Below are 21,499 nucleotides of genomic sequence, written 5' to 3'. Positions count from 1 at the left end.
TGTATAAAAGATTAGAAGGGAAGCAATAAACTGGGGAAAATTTTTATAATCCAGGGTTCTGATAAAGGCCTCATTTCTAAAATATATAGAGAATTGACTCAAATTTATAAGAATTCAAGACATTCCACAAAAAATAAATGGCCAGAGATATGGATAATTTTCCCATGAAGAAATTGAAACTATTTCTAGTCATATGAAAAGTTGTTTTAAATCCCTATTCATCAGAGAAATGAAGATTAAGATAATTCTGAGATACCACTACACAACTCTCAGATTGGCTAAGATGACAGGAAAAGAAAATCACCATTGTAAGAGGGGATGTGGGAAAACTTGGACATTAATACATTGTTGATGGAGTTGTGAACTAATTTAGTCATTCTGAAGAGTAATTTGGAGCTATGTTCACAGGGCTATCAAACTGTGCATATTCTTTGATCCAGTGGTGTTTCTACTGGGCTTGTATCCCAAATGGATAAAGGAGGGGAAGTGTAGAGTAGCTCTCTCCAGGGCCTCAGGATCAGCCAGAGTCAGGTTAAATTAAAATCTTGGTCTTTAGGGGGAGAAGTGAAGAAGGTAGGCAAACTGCCACAAAGCTTGCCAAAGATGTATCCTGGATTCTGGAGTCCAGAGTCTCCTACCTCTCTCCTCCTAATCCTGCTGCCAAGTGACTCTGGCCTCTCTCCCTCATCCTTGCCTATGATTATCTTAACACCAAACATTTAGCAAGCACCATAGGTGAGAAGAACCATTTATCCAAATATATGCTAATGGAGTCATTATCTCACATCCAATAGGTAATTAGTCTTAAATGCTCAGTTGTCTGATTCAAGACAACTTTTGGAGTTTCAGTTCTCTACAGGAAAGGGATCCACATGTGCAAAAATGTTGTAGAAGCCCTTTTTGTAGGCAAGGGACTAGAAACTGAGTGGATGCCCATCAGTTGGAGAATGGCTAAATATATTATGGTATATGAAGACTGTGGAATATTATTGTTCCAAAATAAATGATCCGCAGGAATGTTTCAGAGAGGTCTGGTGAAACTCACATGATCTGATGCTAAATGAAATGAGCTGAAGCGGGAGACCATGACAACAACAAGATTATATAATAAATTCTGATGTACATGGATCTTCTACATAATGAGATGTTTCAAGTTCTTTGAAATGATCTTGTGATGAAGAGGTCCATCTGCACCTAGGGAAAGTACTGTGGCAATTGAATGTGGATCACAACATAGTATTTTCTGGTTTTTGTTGTTGTTTGCATTTTTTTCTAGTTTTTTTTTTCCTCTTTTTGATTTGATATTTTTTGTGAAGCACAATAATTTTGGAAATAAATATAGAAGAACTGCATATGTTTAACATATATTGGATTACTTTCTTTCTGGGAGAAGGGTTGGGGAAAAGGTAGGGAAAAATTTTTGGAACACAAAGTTTTCAAGGGGAAATGTTGAAAATTATCCATGCATGTGTTTTGCAAATAAAAACCTTTAATTAAAATTAAAAAAAAAACATAAAATAAAGGGAAATTTGAAGGGGAAGGAAAGAAAAGACTTATATTAAGAGTATTTCAGATTTGTTGAAAACATCAATTCTTTTAATTTGTTGAGAAAAAAATTTTTAAGAACCTGGAGTCATGTCTCTGTCATAGTGTACATAATTGAAGAGTAGGCATGTGTGCTTGATTTCATGTGTGAACAAGCACACACACACAATTATATGCTTGTAAGGAAATTGAAATTCATGTTTCTAAAAAGAAAAGAAAAAAAAAAGAACTTTTACTCTTTTCTTTCCCCTTTTAAAGATTCTTTACTATCTCCTCTCACTATTTTTCTTTAATGGAAAATTTCTAGAAGATGTTACATATTCATTGTTACTTTCTTATCACCTAATTTGTTACAATGCCCTTATATTAAGGTTTTGATATAAACAATTCAACTGAATCAGTCTGGAGGAGATCATAGATGGACTCTTTTTTTATTATTATTAAATCTCTGCTCTTTGTTTAGTAATTTGCCTCATTAACCTTTGTTTGCAGTTGGCATAATTGACTAACTCCTACATAATTTTTTTTTCAATTAATGAAATCCACTTTCTCCCCTTAACCCCCCATAAGAAACAAAGGAAAGCAAATCACCCAAAACACCCATTATGAATACAGTTAAGAAAAATAGCTTTTTCTTTACTGTGTACATATATACATACACTATAATAACTTAAAGTATAAATATGTTCATATATAATAAAATATAACTATATAATTGTGTATCAATCTTTTTTCTCTCTGCATAAATATATGTGATATATTTATGTGTATGTATATGTTACACACATACACTATATGTATGTATAAGGTGACATCTCATCTGTTTTTGTATGCTTCTCTCTAATTATTAATGACAGTGCATTTTAAAAATATGGCTATTGATAGTTTGGGGGTTTGCTTTTCAAAATTATCTATTCATATCCTTTGAACATTTATCAATTTGGAAATGTCTCATTCTTATTTATTTGAATGAGCTTCTCTGTATCTTAGAAATGAGGCCTTTATTAGAGAAATATATAATAGTTTTCTGCATTTACTTTTTTCTTATAATTTTGTCTGTATTACTTTTATTTATATGTTCAATTATAAATTTAATTATATATTTTTATTAATCCAGCAGTGCAGTTGATTAAACACTAGATCTAGATTTCAGAAATACTGAGGTCAAGTCTGGCATGAGGTACCTTTTAGCTACATGACCTCAGAAAAATCAAAACCTCTTTTTGTCTCAGTTTCCTCTACCATAAAATGAAAATAATGTATTTTTGTTCTTTAATAACTCAGTCATAAGTGACTCTTTGTGTTCCCAAGGACCAAAGCATACTAGGTAACAGTCACAAATGACAACCAATCATTTAGTAACAATTTCAGTTTATAGCTAGACTCGGGAATAATCAGGTGGGGAACTCCAGAAACCAAACCAATAGGATCCTACCTGTAAAAGTTCAGGAACACATACTTCTGAGTAGTTTGTGGCATTTCTCTTGAAGCATGAGTTACTGATTTAATGATCCACCAAAATACCTGAATTCAAAACTCAAAACCCATCAGTTATAGTTCCAAAAGACATTTTTCTCAAATGGCAAGTCTTACTAATCAGAGTCTTCAGATAGTTCTGATTTCAAAAGTCAACATAGGCTTGCAAATCCTCAGTAAGTCAAGTTCAATGTTTAGGAAATCTGTAATTAAAACTCTATAGGTTTGTGGGCTATACTCTTTGACATAACCCCTACCTTGTGAGGGAATATGTGGGGGGCTGGAAGGGGAGAATATACTAATTTTATAGCACAATCTCATACTTTAAGGCAAACTGCTCTAAATGATCAATCACAGCTAATTTTAGGTTTTAATGTTATTATGGCCATAATTGTTAGTCAAATTGTCTTAGCTATAATTTTCTTTAAACTTACAAGCAAAGGTAAAAATATCCAACTCCTTAAATGGCAGCTAAAAGAATTATAAAACAGGATTATCAGGACCCTATTGGCAATTATTGCTACTGTAATTGTAGGAGTTGTCAGGGGTATTTGGGCTTCTCTCTGCTCTTCTCTTAGGAGGAAACAAGATAGAGGGGAAGAAAAAGAAAGAAACTATTTTGCCTTTATGCACTATCCTCCTATATCTCAGGAGCCCAGGTTTTGGATCACATCAATCTGTAATCAATGTGTAATGTAATTTGTGATCTTAATTTAGTTGAACATACTTCACAGAAAATCATTCATCTCAACATTGACATTAAATGTTGGTCACATCTACAAACTTGTATTAAGTTATCAAATATGAAACAGCAGTTAGAACACATATAACACTGGTCTTATGCCCAACACTGTTGCAGTCATGATCCTCTTAGAAGGGGAGTTCAAGTTACAAAATGCAGTGGCTTGTGTTCCCTGACTAAATAGTGAGCCTTTTAATGTATTGGTCCAGATCGAGAATTTTCCACATGTGGGTGTTCAGATCTAGAAGTGACCAGCTATTAGGGGTGCCAGCAGTAAGGGAGTGAGCTTATCTTAATTTGGAGAGACACCAGGAATTTTGTGAATGTGCCAAGATGTTAGAGTACCTACAAGTGGATTTTGGTATCTTCTCTAAAAGAAGTCAAGCTTAAACCAACTCCAAATCAAACAAGAAAATTTATTTGGAATAAAAGGTGAGATACCCTTTGGGCCTCCTTTTTAAGGGAAAAGGCTAACAGAGAGACATAGGCTGATAACAGAGTGGTACGTCAAAACTAACTGAGGTGTTTTGTAAGGGCTTAATTTCTAAAATTACCCCATAGTCACAGGAGTTCTTTCCTGCAATCTTAAAATGTCTAGTTGTCAGTATCCTTAATGATTAATCTCAAAATCTCCAGAATCTACTAAGATATTTTTTTTTTTTAGTGATTCCACAATTTAATTATCTAGCTCTATTTCTGTAGCCCCAATTTAGCCAGTGTTGGAAAAAATTTTGAATAGCTATTCTTGTGGTTCAAATTTGTAGTGATAAGAGTGTGTGTGTGTTTGTGTGTGTGTGTGTGTATGCGTGCGCGCATGTGTGTGTGAGCGCGCATGTGTGTGTGTGTGTGTGTGTGTGAGAGAGAGAGAGAGAGAGAGAGAGAGAGAGAGAGAGAGAGAGATTGACTGCTCCTTTTTGCCAAAAGCTGTAGAAAAAGTTAAAAATTTATATTCCTATAGCCATACATGTCCCTAGAAATATTCTGAGGATGTGAAGTGTTGCAAATGGAACTTTCAAATGGAAGTATGCTGAGAATATAGCCCACCAAATGTAGAGGTTCTTGACAAACTAAAAAGTCTTCTTGGAGGCTTGAATGTCCTAATTATAGGAGAACAATAAAGAAAAAGCAAAGAAAAAAAGGGGCTTACCTTGAAATGGAGGAATTAAAGCCAGAGTCTTCCTATATGGGGATTGCCAAATGATGGGGTTTGTCCATCAAAGGTTGGGGTGAAGAGTTTTTGATCCCAAAACTATACTGGAGTTATGAGCTGGTCTTGAGGTATCTCAAAAGAACTTGTGCTTAGACCATCTCCAAATCAAGAGGTAAATATTTTGTTATGCTTCTAACAGTGTGCTAAATCCATATGAGACTTTTAGCAAAGAAAAGATGTTTTAGAAATTAACAAGGAACCTAAGACACCATTAATTAAGGAGAAAGATGTCCTCAAGGCATGACAAGTTTCTAATGAACTCCTGATGCCACAAGGAAGGCTAAATTCCTAAAGGAAGAGTTTAGTGGTAGGCTACACAACTTATTGGCAGGCTAAATTGCTCAAGAAGTTTAGCCAAAATATTAACTTCTATATTTACTTAATTTTAATTTTCAAGATTTTTTTTTTGTTTGGAGAAATTTTAATAATTCTTGTGCCATTTCTAATTCTTATTTTTTGCCCACTTTTCCCCTCCATATATATTTCCGCCATTTATTCACCATGCTTAAAAAATGAACTTGAGAATTTTTTTAAAACTTTCTTCTAACTTTCTAATTCCTTTTTAAGAGCAAGATTCCTCTCCTATGATGCCAGCCTTGAAGTCTTGGAGTTTACTATCATTCTTCCTCTCCTTTAACTGTCATACCAGTAGGAACCTAGCCCTCTTGCTTCTATTACTTTAACATCTCTAACATCTCTAATTTTAACATCTCTTTGTTTCATTTCTTTAATATGTAAAATGAGAATGTTGATTTACATGTATTTTAAAATTTCCTTCTAGTTTTATCCCTCTTATGTGATTCTATCCTTTCAGTTTCTGATACCACTTTTCATATTTAGATGAGATGATAATATTGAAATACCTTTCTAATTGATAACTCTGGAATTTTCTTTTTTCACACTCCAATCTATTATCCCTACTGACCAAGCAAACTTCTTGATGCATAGCGCTAGTTAGAACATATTTCCTCACTCAAATGTTTAGTGCTTCCACATTGTTCTCAGATAAAGTTTCAAATTGGTATTCTGGTCTATCTTGGTTTGTATTCCTACTTTTGTAGTCTCTTGGAATATCACTCCACCTCATATGCTTAACAGATTGTTAAACTAAATCACAAATAAGTCTAAATATTTTTTTTCCCTGAACATTTACTCAGACTATCCTATGTTCCCAGAAAGTAGTCTCTTATCTAACACTCCCTATTGCCATACTATTTTTCTGTCAAGATATAGCTAAAAGATAATAGTTTCCATGAAAATTTCCTGGAAGTGAACATTCTTTATTGAAAATTTAAAAAAAAAAATCTTTTCCCTCTCCTGGAAATTCTATTAGTGTGTGTGTGTGTATATGTGTGTGTGTGTGTGTGTGTGTATACGTGTGTATTTACACAACTCAGCTATTTTACTAGGTGAGTAACTCATTGAAAGAAGAAACTTTAATTCAACTGTTTACCTCTAAGCATCTAGCAATTAGCTTTGTACATGACACATTTTTGATACATTTGGGAATTGAGTTTTATTTAAAATCTTAAAAACAACTGAAATTTTAACAGAGAGTAAATAATGAATTGGTTGTCATTGCTACTAAGTTTCTATAAGTTCTGTAAAAAAGCTTTATATTTACCCTTCAGGCTGTTGGAAAATTGCCTGCTATTGTGTCAATAGGAAACTAATGATACCTCATTGCATTCCAGCTACTTGGAGGTGCCTCAGAAAGGAGCTATATTCCATTCTGTTTTTGCCAGATTAAAAGGTCTCAGAAATGAAATGCTTTTGGCACAAAATAATTGGATAGATGGTTTTCTGTGAACCAAAGGGAAGCATCTTTCTGGATCCAATATCCTATGCCCTTTCAGGAACAGTTGTTTCCTAAAGATCCTGTTGACCTCAGCCTAATTTGCAATATAGAGAGCACAGAATAACTTCCAGATATGTTGGACACATAAGATTCACAGAGTTGTTATTCAAAGTCAGAGTTTCTAGCCTTTTGGAATTGCTGAATTAAAAACTGGAAGTAGCAACCAGTGAACTTCAATGGACTTAGAACCTGTCTTTGACATATATAGGCACAAAAGGACTAGTTCAGTGCCTAGGCTTTATATTTGTAGGAGCTAGAGATTCATTGTTTCTCATAGGCAACAGTTTCTACATCTGATAACAAAGTCAGGGATGCTAAAAGAGATTGGTCAAGGACTCACACACACACACACATACAGTGTGTGCAGACATACACATTACAACACATTATGGATTGAAATTTTAATTAGAATTTTATTTATTTCAATCACCCGAATCTTCTAATAATGAGAAAGTTAGGTGATACAGAAAATAGATACTTAGCTTGGAAACAGGAAAATTTGAGTTTGTGATTCTGCAATACTTTGTCTGCCTCAGATTCTTCAACTGTTAAGGTGGGGATGATACAACTACTTACACTGCAGTGATGTTATGAGGATTAAATGAAACAATATTTATAATGTTTTTAGCACAATGCCTGACACACAGAAAGACTACATTAATGTAGGAGCCAATCTACCTGCTAAAATTTTAAATCTCCTTATTTGCTTATCCATTTCTGATGGAGCCAAATTGTTAAAATCCAGAATGTCACTTTGAGACTTTGAGAATTAATGTAGAAAACCTAAAAGTTTTGGGAAAAAAAAAACAAAATCAAAGCTATGCATTAATGAATTTGCTCTTTCTCTGAATCTCATTGGAATGCAGAGACAATGGAAGTAGAGAGCTCATTTAGAAGGTTAGCATTTTGCTACTATAAGCTAATCTCTATGTGGCAGAAGAAATCAAAAGAAAGAGAAAAGGAAAGACTCTTTAGAAGGCATGGGAGTTGAATTCTTTCATTAAAAAAGGTAATTGAGGAATGGATGAGGATGTACTTGAGAGAAGGCTGGGAAGCAATAGAACTTGATAATTTATGGATATGATGGATAAAATAGGAAACAGTGAAAGATGCATGCAAAATTTTACTGCTGGCAACCCAGAATTGTAATGATATGAACAAATTTAGGGAAGGTAAGGAGAATTTCATATATAAGTATAAGAATATAAGAAAGCAATAATAAATTCATCATGCAGAGATGCATGCTTGTATGGGATACAGAATGCCCAATCACACCTACTGAGAATGTGAAAACTCACTCTATGACTGCCTTTAAAATCCTCAGACTTATATAGGCACTGCCGTATTTCTTCAGCCCTACTCCAAAACAATTCATTCATTTTCTACTTCAATTCAGTGTCATTTTTAATCCCATTCCATTGTTTATAAAATGCCAAGAATTCTCCTAGGTCCTTAATGGAAACCAAAATTTTGTTGTTGTTATTGTTCTTTGAAGCTGCCACATTATTTGAAATCCTTTCAACTTATGACCCCATCCTCCACTTTCAACTCCTGTCAGAGAAGTGGGCATATTCCTTGTTCTCCCAGTCACATCTTTACATAATTTTTAATTTTTTTGCCTTTTGAATTTCATTCAATACTATTTGCTTAACAATACTACTTGTTCTTGTCATCTACCACTAACTTCCTGGCCATTCTCCTTGAGAAGCACAACGCTTTGAAAATAGTGCTTAATTTTTTTCTTCCTTCTTTCCTTCCTTCCTCCCTTTCATTCTTTCATACTTCTTTTGATCCTTCTTTCCTTCCTTTCTTACTCTCTCCTTCCCTTATTCCCTACTTACCTCCCTTCCTTCCTTCCTTCCTTTTTTCCTACTTTCCCCCTTCTTTTCTTCCTTCCTTCCTTCCTTCTTTCCTTCTTTTCTTCCTCTCTTTTCCTTCCTTACCTCCTTCCTGCCTTTTTTCTTCCAATATTTTAAATGAATTAAAAAAATGTTTCATTTTTTTACTTTATATTTTATAATTTTGTCATCCTCACTAGAGATTTTAATACTATGAAATTATGTATGCAACTAGACCTCTCAGTTCCTCAAACACTGCTAATCCTATGGCTTTCTCTACTCTTCTTTAGTCATCTACAAACAATGACACATATAACTTCTCATAATCTCTTGATATGTTTTGCTTATAAGATAAACTTTAAAACTATAATTTCTTATTGTATCATTCTTTAGTGTTTTACTCTTATTCCCACTAGGCATCCTGTTCTACCTTATTATGATCTTTCACACACTCTATTTGGCTCCTCATTCTGGTTTTATTTTCCTTTACACTCAGCCTTGAAATCTTGATTTACCACTTTAATTTCTTAGTGACTATTAACTGAAAATCTTTTGCTACTCTGATCTTCTGGTGTACATCCAAACACATTCACCCTTGGGTAACCATAACAATCTATTATGTTTTAAAATACTCTAGGAGAGCATGAAATCAAGCTAAATCAAAATAAATGCATATCAAAAATATAAGATTTTGTTTGGGCCTTTGCAGATGTTTTAAAATCTTTCAAACTTTACCATATTAACTCTATATCATTTTTTACAGCAACTATCTCAAACTTTTTCTTATTTGCACTCAATGAGCACAGTCAGAAAAAAATAAATAGGCACAGAGTGGCATAATATAGAGTTAGCCTTCAAGTCATGAAGACATAGATTTGATTTTAACCTCTGACATATGCTGATTGTGTTAAAATTGTATCCCAAGCAACTCTCTAATATTATTAATTGCACAGCATGTAGGAATCTACATAAGTATATACATGTTATCTTATTGGAAACTCTCTAGAACAATAAAGTAACAGAGTCAAACTTTTTAAAATAAACAAAAATCATCACTATAATCCACTTAGTACAGCTGGTCTATTTGCTTATTTCACAGTTCATCCAAAATCATCTTCTCCGTTTCACCACCTCTTTCCTTTTCAGTGACAAATGATAAGATATCACAACCATTCAGGAAGGCTAATCCTCTTACTTGTATCCTAGATATCATTCCTTTCTGTCTTCCTCTAAGAGTAGCAAGTTCAGCATTATCTCTTCTCTCATTCATTTATCATTTTACATGTATGTAACATATCTATTATCTATGGACACCAGTGATAACCTGATAATCTAATCTAATGGTCTATTTAACTTCCTTTCTTCTTCGATTTTCTGGAGTATTTGATGTTATTGAACACTTCCTTCTTTTAAATAGTTCCCCCTTCTTTAATCTAAAGTGAACATATTCTTATTCTTCTCCCACCTCTAATAATTCCTGCTATGTCTATATTACTTTTCTTCATCCTGATTTCCTAATAAGGTTTTTCCCCCCAAAGGGTCTGTAGTTTACTTCACATCTGTGCATTATTTGTGTCTACTTCCTTCATATTATCTCATTTACTCCCCTGCTTTCATTTACCAGGTCTTTATAGGTAATTCCTAAACTGATATTTCTATTTCTAAGATCCCTTTGAGATCAATAGCTGTATCTTCAATTATCTGCATGAAATTTCATAATCTTTCTCTTTAAAGCTATTTTTCCTACTGACTTCACTATTACTTTTTGTGACATCACTATTTATCAATCATTTTGATAACATTATCTTTGGGTCTTCTCTAACCCTTCCTTATTTCATAAAATTAGCTTCCAGGTTATAATTGTCATATCCCTAACAACTCTTGCACATTGTTCTTCTTTTCTATAACCATTCTAGTTTAATCATTTATTTACATCAAACTAGAGTACAAAAATATTCTCTTTACACATATTCTCCTCTTATTTTGGTCTCCCACCTCCAGAATTCTTCTTTTATACTACTTTCACATAGATTTGGTCATATCACTTTGATATAGCAATCTTAAAACATTTACCTGGTTTTTGAAGCATTCTATAGTATTGCACCACACCATCTTTGTAGTCTTATTTGCTATTACTCTTTTCCTTGGAATCTACACTCCAGTTGAAATCAACTTCATTCCCTTCCTCTAAAATATGTTGTCCTCTCATCCTCTTTGTGTTTTTATTCAAGTTATTCTCTAACCCCAGGATCTCCTTCCTATTGAAATCCTATTAGTCTTTAAAATCTCCATCTATCACTTCATCTAAAAAAAAAAAACCCTTTCATTAATTTCCTCAATTGTCATTGAGTATGTTGCAGGTGTAAATACACACAGAGAGACACACACACAATTGGTGGTAAAGGACTTGAATTCAATTCTTGGCTCTGACCATTTATTATTTGTGTGAACTGTGAAAGTTAAGCAACTTTCTGTATTAGTTTCCTCTTTTGGAAAACAAGGTTGGATTAGATGACCCCTAAGGAATCTTGCACCTGTAAATCTATGACTTTTCTTCAGAGATTTCTAAGTGCTTAATTCTATAACTCTCAAAAATATGTTTCTCTGTTATACTTTGATAAAGCTCTTTTGTGTTTGATTACCTTTTCTCTTTCTAGATTTCAATCTCTTTGAAAATAAGAACTGTCCTTATCTAAACTTCATTAATATAGAAAATGATCATAGGATTAAATTGTTGTCTTTGCTCCTCAGATGATGTGTCTTTTGGTATATAGTAAAACCCTTCCAAACCCATATCTTATAACTTCTCTGATACTAGGCCTAGTATAAGTCCTTTCCAACTGGACATAAGGAGCAAGTATGTACATTTCATCTCCATAGTGTGTACATGTTCCTGTGAATGACTGAATTATTATGACCCCATGTTAGAAGGAATTTGTTGTAGTGTTGTTAGTAATAGTTATTTTGGGAGATTCCTATTTGTTTTGAAATAATATTTCCTCAGGCAATCACCATGTGTTTGCTTTAGTAAACATCCTCTTGACTTTCAAGTAAATTTATGTAATTGATCAGGGTGGCATGAAAGGAAATGATCTATGATCATAACAATGATTCAAGATTCTGATGACTTACATGAAGCATTTATTTTTAAATAGAAATTGGAAATTATTTTTGTTTAGATATTATAGTCAACCACTCCAAGAAGTCTTGGAAACATATTGCATGTTAAAGCTGCTTGTGATTGTTAGCAATGGATAGAATGACCAGGGAAGACAGTCCTGTGGTGGAAGTAATTTGTGGTAGCTCCACTCATATCTGAAGCAGGAAAGATTTTTAAGCATAATCAAATTGGTCTCAGATCAGAGACAGTTTTAAACCTAGTTCATGTTTTGAGAAGTTTATAGTGCAACTTGTAGAAAAAGGTAGGAAATCCTGGTTAGAGAAAATTATGGGAAACTTATAGTAGACCAGACATGGTCTGGGGTTTCCTTCCCATTTCCCTGCTTTTTGCTTTGTGACCCTGGTTACTAAAACATCAAGAAGGCAATTAGGAGTTTGAGTGACATGCTTTGTACTTTCCCTCAGGAATCTCAATGTAGTCCTAAATTGGGCCTCAAATCATCCTAAAGGCATGGCATATACTATATTAAGAAGATCCAAGATGTGATAGAGTGAGTTTTGTATCTGGCCTATATGCTTTGAACTGGATCTTATATTGAAAAGAATCCTGGATTTGGAGTCAAAGAACTTGATTGTAAATTTGTTTTCTGACATTCCCTATCTATGGGAGATAGGGCAAAATATTTAACCTCCTTGCTCCCAGAAAATGGGTAAGCTAGGTGAAATGACCAATCAAAACCATCACAACTGTATAATTATGATCTTATGGTAATAGTAATGAATTCCATTTTATTCATCTAGAAAGATTGCCCATTGGTGGGAGTTTCATGAAAATTGAGGCTTTAGCTCTAGCAATTATATTTATGCATTTAATCCTGTTGTTTAATATTCTACAAATCTAGAGACCCTGCTGCAAAGCTCTTGCATTGTATTTCAGTGGGATTCAAATGGTACTAGTTATTTGTATAGAAGACTTTAAAAAAAGAAATTAGCCTTTCATCCTGTCACTTCTGACTCTTTGACACTGCCTATAGTCATGAAGACTATTTCACCATAATACCATTTCCCCTTTTCCTAATTTTACTTTTTTACAGTAGCTTAGCATTAGTGGAATTTTAAAAAATCTACATTTCTATCAAATAATGGAAATACCTAACATAAATATCTTTTGACCCCAATGTCATCTCACTTTGATGCTCTTAATGGCAAATGGTCTCCAAATACATTCTTAGGTGTACAATTGAAAAAAGTGGGATTTTTTTTATTAAAATGAGAAAACTTGGCTAAAGGTCAAGGTTTCGCTGATTGAATTTTGCTAGAAATATTAGTTTTTCAATTTGTTTGTGATTTTAAGACAATAGTTTTGTTTTTTCCTCTCTTACTTACCCCTGACCCCTAGCCCATACCCTGCTGTGTTGTGGTATTTTATGGAATGAGAGATCATGCAAAGAACCACATTGTGATGTGATGCCAGTATCAGTAGAGCTTCCTTACAATATTTGAGAGAGAAGATCCTAGCAATAATTTGGTTCTGCCCCAATCTCAGGATCATTACTCTCCTTAAATCAAATGATGAACATAACTGCTCAGTCAACAATTCAGAGAATCAACAGACTAATCATGTTCCATAGCTATCTCCTTCAGCATATGTCTCTGAAAGGGAAATCTTTCTGTGGTCTAAAATGCTTGGTTAGTTTCCTAGTAGTTAAATTAAAACTTTTATTATCTCCTCTTCCTTTGTGCATGGAAAACATATCCTAAAGGTCAGGCCTCCTGAAGGATGCATTTATTCAAGACATCTATAAAATTCAGTTCAATTTCAAATGACTTTGAATATAGTTTTTTACATCACTATTTGAGTCACTCATTAATATTAATTATTATCAATCAGTTAATTAAATTAAATTAATTAAATATTAATTAAAAATAAAATTAGTTGCTTATATATTTATTTCATATGGTATTTAATAGAGTTAATACCACAAAATGCTTGAAAAAATAAATATCAAACCTTTATGCTTTAGATACTTTTGTACGAAGTCATATATGACATGATATTTAAATCACTTTTATTAACATATTTCAAAATGTAACATCATAACATTACCACTCATCCTCAAATAATTAGGAATTTTGGCTTATGGATATAGATTTTTTTCATATATCAATATGATATGTTAAGTAGACCAGTATATTCTTTTCTTCTCTAGAACAATTGAAGAAAGATGTTAAATGATTCAGGGAAGCTATCCTTTTCAGGTGCTGAGAAATGGTGACAGTGCTTCCTAAAACATCTCTGACAATAGCATGCATCAGTAGCACTGGTATCATTCTAGCTGTGACAATGAAGTTTGTAACATAACAATAAGTCTTAGAACATATGACATTTTTACTATTAGATTCTTGGGATTTAGAGACTATTTAAGATCTTTTGCCAATACAATGCTGTTTTACTGGGTAGCTTACAAAATACAAATACATGCTGCTAAGTTCTCTGCTTTCCCCAGGTCACTGGTAATTACTTTAATTTTCTAAGGTAAAAACACTAGAGTGCACAGCATGACCATTAACATAACTTTGATTATACATATATCCCCAAAGAGAACACTCTCCTCCTGTACCCTGCCTTTACAGAAACTTATTACAAAAAATGAAAAAAAATGAAAAAAATAACTACAAAAATGAAATTGACAAAACATTTTATATGTACATACAAAATATTTCTAAATATAGCAACTGCACAAAGATATGTGTACTATTTTTCTTTCTTAAGCATTGATTTTGGTTTAAGAATTGGGATGGTTATTTCCACTTATTGATTTTCTATAAATAAAAAAAATACAATTTACATTGTTATAAATTCTCAATTATTATCAACTTGGGCTAATTATTTAGGTTAAAATAAAATATTCATGGTCACAAATCTAGTTCAGGTCTATCTTTTAACTCACATCTAAACTATTGCAATAACTTCCTAACTGGTATGCTTGTTTCAAGTTTCTGTCTTAGCCAAGTTCCACTAACTTCCCAAAGTGATACTTCTAAAGATTAAGTCAGACCAAATCACTGCCTGAAGAAACAGCTCTAGCAAAATCATATTAGCTTTAAAATGAGATAAAAATACGAATGTTCAGTATTTAAATACCTCTCACATTTATTTTTTTCCAGCATTATTATATATTCTATCTCTTTGTATTGTCAATAATCCAGTAAAACTGGCCTTTTTATAACATTACACCACACTACACTACATCTATTGTTGATTCTTTGTAATGATTGCTCCATACAAGGATGGAAAGAGTGTATTCTCCTTCCACTTCTACCTCCTAAAATCTCTATTTTTCCTTCAAAACTCAACTTCTGAAACTCTACCTCTTTCTCACAGTTTTTCCTGATCTTATGTTTCCCACTCCACAAATAATGTTGTGCTTATGTATTCGATTTGTATGTATATAAACACACATATCTTTGTGAATCCTTGTGTATGTGTGCTCACATATGCATGTCACATATGCATATGCACATATGCATGCATATGTGTTGTTTCTTCCTTTTGCTAGCTGAGTTTAGTGGTCTGGATCTGCTATTGAAATGATGATTTATTTGTAAACCGTTAGCAATTAAGAAAGGAAAAAAACTTTATTGACATATTGACATTAATCATAAAAAAGATAGTCATTAAATTATAGCACATTTAGTTTGATTTAGCTTTTTGTTGTTGTTGTTTAGCTTGGTCATGCTGGTGCTCAAGTCAGAAGCATTTGACAAGTATCAGGGCAAAGCTTCTGACCCTAGTGTGCTAGCTTTTGTATTGAAGTCAACAGGAAGCTATGATAACAGTTTCTCTGGACAATATTTTGTTGGATACTGAATAAGTTTTGTTTTTATGAACCTAACCCCTGATCGTATGTAAACTTCTTAAATACAGGGACCAATTCTTTTGGCCTTCCAGGGCCTAAAATTTAGCACAGTGCCTGGCACATAGCAAGTAATTAATAAATATTTTATAATTGATTCCTTGATAAATATTTCATAATAATTTCTATTCTATGTTTTGACCAATTTTTAATAAAGGAAGGGTACTGAAATGTTTAACTTTTTCTGTATACGTTTATTAAATCTTGAATGTAAAGATACCTGTTTCCCCTGTCCAACTTCAGTCAACAACTGGATATATAATAAATATAATCAATCAAACAACAAGCATTATTAAGCACTTGTTATGCACCCTCAACTTTACTAGGCACTATAAATATAAATACAAGACTGAAATATTATCTGTCTTTATTTAGTGTAACTTTCTAGTATAATCACTATGGAATACTAACAGTTGATTTTACATGTGATTTTTCATGGATTAAAAATTATATTGACTTTCAATATGTTTAAAATGCTATTTTTAAATACTTGCATTTTGTGTCTAGTTTCAAAGAGAGTGATGTAATCCACCTCAAGACTACACATCTTTTCCTTTGACCTTTTGTTTTTAGATTTAATTCTTATGTGACCTTTTAGGGGTGGAATATTTCTCACATAGAACTGCTTTCTTGGAATTGTAGTTGAAAACTTGTTGTTTAATCTGTAGCTTATTAAGCTAGTAGTTGGCATCCTCATAAGTAAGCAATATTTCTGTGATTTCTACTCCCAATTTAAATTAAATAAATCATCATAAATCTAGCTATTGTAGGTCCAACAACACTTTCATCAGTATAGAGATTTTCAGAGAGTGAGAGACCAGATTTCCTATTGAATGAATAAACCTCTAACTGGAAGAAGAGTAAGAAACCAGTTGAGGAAATAGATATTTACTGTTTTTATTAGCACTCTGAAGAATGTATAGGGGGAAAAAAATCTATGTTTTAAACCTTTTTCCAATACTAAAGATGTAATAGAAACCAACTTACCTTTGCTAATCTAGCACCAACAATCTTAGGAATAGTACTTACCATTCTACATGAATAAGAATTCTTTTAGAAAAATTTGAATTTTTCAAATAATAAATATTAAAATCCCTTTATTTATTTAATTGAAAGAAGTTCCAATAATACTTTCACTTGCCCTCTTTCTTTGATATGAAATAATCCTCATGATGACAATAAAAACTTCTTTTGATTGATCTTTTTTCTTCAATAACTCTAGGGTTTGAAAAATAAACTTTTATAAGGAGAGAATTTTGTAATCTTTATGTGGTTGTGAAAAAAATGGTATAAAACATTATTAGCAACATATATGGAGAAAAAAGAAAAAGAAAATCTAATTGATCAGAGTTGGATTCCCATCTTTAATTGATACATCTATATTGTTCAATTGATGTACAAACTAGTCTTTAGTAACCAAATCTACTTAGGATTCATTATTGATTCTTGTTGAGGGATATGAGGAATGACTTATGAGAGTTCCAAGAAACTTGTCCTTCCACAAATTAAAAGATGACTATAAATGACCAATTTAGTGATAAGTTTGAATAATCACTTTATACTCAGAAGGACAAAGGGAAGTGATTGCTTAGACATACATCACAACAGCATAAACACATTTCAGACACCTTTCAGTAGGGGTGTTGAACCAGGTGGCCTATGAACCATTCAAAAATAAATTATGAATAAGTCAGACTTGTATGAACATATTAGTTGCTAGTGATAGGGCCTGCCTCTGTGAATTTATCAGTCTTTTTATGTTCATGACTCCATGTGTCTCCTCTTCTGTCCTTAGGGTGCTGAGAATAGTGGGGAGGAATTTTAAATAAATAGTGTAAGGATGTGTTAGTATTTAAAAGAGAGAGAACAAATGTATCATTTTACATGGGCAATTCTTACAAAAATACTAAACAAATTACAATCAGGACTCCAACATGTTGAGTAGATACTTAGAAAAGGGATTTTTCTTTCTTTTTCTAGTCATCTAAAAACATATAGCAGTTGGTAGGTAATGTCTATGACCATAAAGTTAAAAAAGCCAACTATAAAGAGAAGCATAATTTACTCTAGTTATTTTGACTTCCTCCCTCTAAGAAAGAAAGGAATCAGGAAGAAAGGAGGGGCTTGGGATCCTTCATATGAACTCAAGGACAAACTTACCAAAAGAGAATTATCATATTGTCTTATTGTCTTACACACACACACACACACACACACACACACACACACACAAACAGTGAAGAAGTAGTGAGGCATTAAATACTGTTTATACTTCAAATCAAATTTTCTTTACAAAAAAAATTATATTCTGTGCATCAAGAAATTCAGATTTTTAAAGCCAGTCTACAAATAGGCATGTTCATTTGTCACTAATTGTTTGAAGCAGTTTTTGAATTTTGAGTAAGTTTAAAAAATGACACTAACTTCATCAAAGTAGTGAATGTTCATTGTTTTTCATGAAACAGTTTAAAATTTGCATTGAGTTTTTACTTTGTAAAATTATTGATGTTTCATAAAAAATTTCCTGTTCTGGGATTAAATTTTCATGAAAGTAAAAGATGAACCTCCAGGTGCAACATCTGTTACAATGAATATAATAACATTCTCATTCAGCAGGAACAGCTGCACAAACTGCATGTTTTTTTTTTTTTTGTTTGTTTGTTTTTTTGTTTTTTTTTTTTTTCTCTTGAGGAAACAACTCTGGTAAGAAAAAAAAGCATTGTATTATTTCCATGGGCTACTGCTAACTGGAAATATTAACCCTTTCTTTATTCTCACTTGGCACAAATGAATTGTCAAGATGCTCCTAATTGAATCATAACTGTTCTTTCTAAATTTTATAGATTGTGGCTATATTGCATTGAATAGATTGTTATATAGTGTTTGGGAAGTTTTAAAGCAGAAAACAAAATTCTGAATGAGGATTATATTTTTAAGAACTTCATTTCTGTGGAATTTCCTTAATTATAGTTTTATATTATAATTGTTATGCTCATGAAATGAATACTCTATAGAACAATAGAGAAAATAAATTATAAAATTATTGAATTATAGAAATTAATATTTTTTTCATACATTAAACTATAGCCTACTGAAATTATTATCATAATTTTATCCACCTTTTTCATGAGTATTAATTTCAAGTTTTGAGCTTGGATAAATTATCTTTTTACCTGATAGTTAGTTCTAAATGAGTGAAAGGCTGTGGTTTTCATTTTAAACTCCTGACTTTAACATATACATATAGTGTATATATGCATATATACACACATATAATTTATCCCATAATATCATACCCTCAATTTCTACAAATTCTTCAAAGCTAATTCTCCCAAATCTCTATAGATATAGACATCATTTGTCCTTATTGAATACCAAATGTTTATGTTCATTTTCTATTGTTATTTTTGTTATTATAAACTATCTATTGATTTAAGCAAATTCCTTAATCTTCTATATTTCAGGTTTTCAGACTCTTGTCTTTCAAATGGGTACAGTAAGATCCATAATAAACCAATAGAAGCTAATTGATAGGAAAGTACTTTTTTATAAGAGACTGAAAACACTACAACATATCACTAGAGTAGATAATATTGTTAATGATGGTATTATAATACCTACTGTTGTATTACGTTTTGTGGGATTCAAGTAGAATTTGTCTAGCAACAAGTGTCATCCTTTTTTTTTTTTTTTTTTTTTTAGCATTCATGCTTTGTTCATCATCATTTACTATCAAATTCCTCCTGTAACCCATCTATTCCATTAAAAACTTGGATGCTATGCCATTTGATGAATATATATTTAATATTGATATTAATTCATTGACTATGGTACTTTTCAACAAAATGCATTTTCCCTAATTGTGACTTTAAATTATGTCCATTTTTATTTCTGCTTTGCTAAAATCAAGAATGTTGTCTCCTATTTTCTCTTCAGCTAGATTTAGCTATACCCCTTTATTTTAACTCTGTGTGTTTTTCTGCTTGTATTTTTTTGGTAAACAATATATTTTTGAATTTTTGCTATAATCCATTTTACCTGCTTTCATTTCATGAGTAAGTTCATTCATTTACATTGACTAATGATTGCTAGGTGTATATTTCTCTCCATTCTGTTTTCTTGTATTTATCTTTTTTTTTTTTTATCCTGCCCCTCCTTTTTTTTGTTTTGGATCATTATTGTTCTTCTTTATCTGCTCTCCTTTTTATAATCTCTATTTTCACTTAGCCTTTTCCTTTGTTTCTCTTCTGTTGGGTAAGATAAGTCACTACACCCAACCTTGAGTATACACAATCTTCCTTTATTGAACTTCTACAGGTGAAAAGGAGGTCAAGCATGATCCATCCCTTCCATTTCCCCTTCCATTATTTAAAAAAAAAAAAAGGCTCTTTATTGCTCTCTTCTTTTAAGTGAGACATTTTTTTCTCTTATTTTCCCTGCCCCCCTCCTCTTTTCCCAGCATTTTCCTCTTTTTTTACCTTTCAGGATTATTTTGAGAGAACCCCACATAATATACTTCTTAAGTAGACTCCTGCTAACTCTTTCCATGATAAAATTTTGATTTGGGAATGTAAACCTTTTAACTTTATTAAGTTTCTTATATTTCACCCTGATATTTATCTAGTTTCTTTCTTTCTTTCTTTCTTCCTTCCTTTCTTCCTTCCTTCCTTCCTTCCTTCCTTCCTTCCTTCCTTTCTTTCTTTCCCTGATATTTATCTAGTTTTTTTGTTTGTTTCTTTTTTTCATCAGGCAGGTTATAAGTCCTCATTTTCATTAAATATCATTTTTTTTTCTCCTGGAGGGGAAAAACTTAACCCAGTAGGATTATGCTCAGATTTGCTGACTAGGTTGTTCTTGATTGTAATACTAAGCCATTAGTTTTCCAGAGTATATTCTAAGATCTCCATTTCTTTAGTAGGGTAGCTGCTATATCTTGAATGAAACTGGTTGTGTCTCCTTAAATTCTTTATTTCTTTCTGGCTATTTAAAGTATTTTATTTTTGACCTGAGCTTTTGGCTGTGTGTGTGTGTGTGTGTGTGTGTGTGTGTGTGTGTGTGTTTTGAGATTCCTTTCTAAAAATGTTTGGTGGATTCTTTTGCTTTCTATTTTGTCATATGTTTTTAAAGTATAAGTGTAGTTATTTTTTGTAAATTTTTGTAATATCATGGCTAGGTATTTTTTTTTATTGTGACTTTTAGGTAGTCTAATAATTCTCAAATTGTATCTTGAAACATTATCTAAGTCAGTTTTTTCAGATGAAATATTTCACACTTTCTTATTTAAATTACTTGATTAAATATTTCCCAATTACATATACAAATTTCAATGATATTTTTAATATTGAGTTTCAAATTACCTTCCTCCTCCTCCCTGAGAATTCAATCAATTTCATTTTTATCATACATTTCAAATTTTGCAAAACGCATTTTCATAAATTCAGTATTCCAAAAGAAATCACAAACAATATAAATAATAAAAATCCAGAAAGTAAAAAGAAAAAATATGCTTCACTCTGCATTTACAATTCATCAGTTCTCTTTCTTGTCATGAATAGCATTTTCTTCATCAGTCCTTTTGAAATGACTTGGCTCATTGTCATAATGAGAGTAGTTAAGCTCTTCATTGTTAATTATCCTTACAATATTGGTGTTACTGTGTACAATGTTTTCCTGATTTTACTCAATTCTCTTTGCATCAGTTTATGCCTTTCCAGGTTTTCTGAAACCAGTCTCTTTATCATCCTTCTTACTTTTTTTTTTACATTATCAGAACATATATTTGTAAATATGCAC

The sequence above is a fragment of the Antechinus flavipes genome, chromosome 4 (assembly GCF_016432865.1).
Source record: "Antechinus flavipes isolate AdamAnt ecotype Samford, QLD, Australia chromosome 4, AdamAnt_v2, whole genome shotgun sequence".
Classification (NCBI taxonomy): domain Eukaryota; kingdom Metazoa; phylum Chordata; class Mammalia; order Dasyuromorphia; family Dasyuridae; genus Antechinus; species Antechinus flavipes.
The sequence above is the reverse complement of the archived record's forward strand: the minus strand, read 5'-3'. Positions refer to the sequence as shown.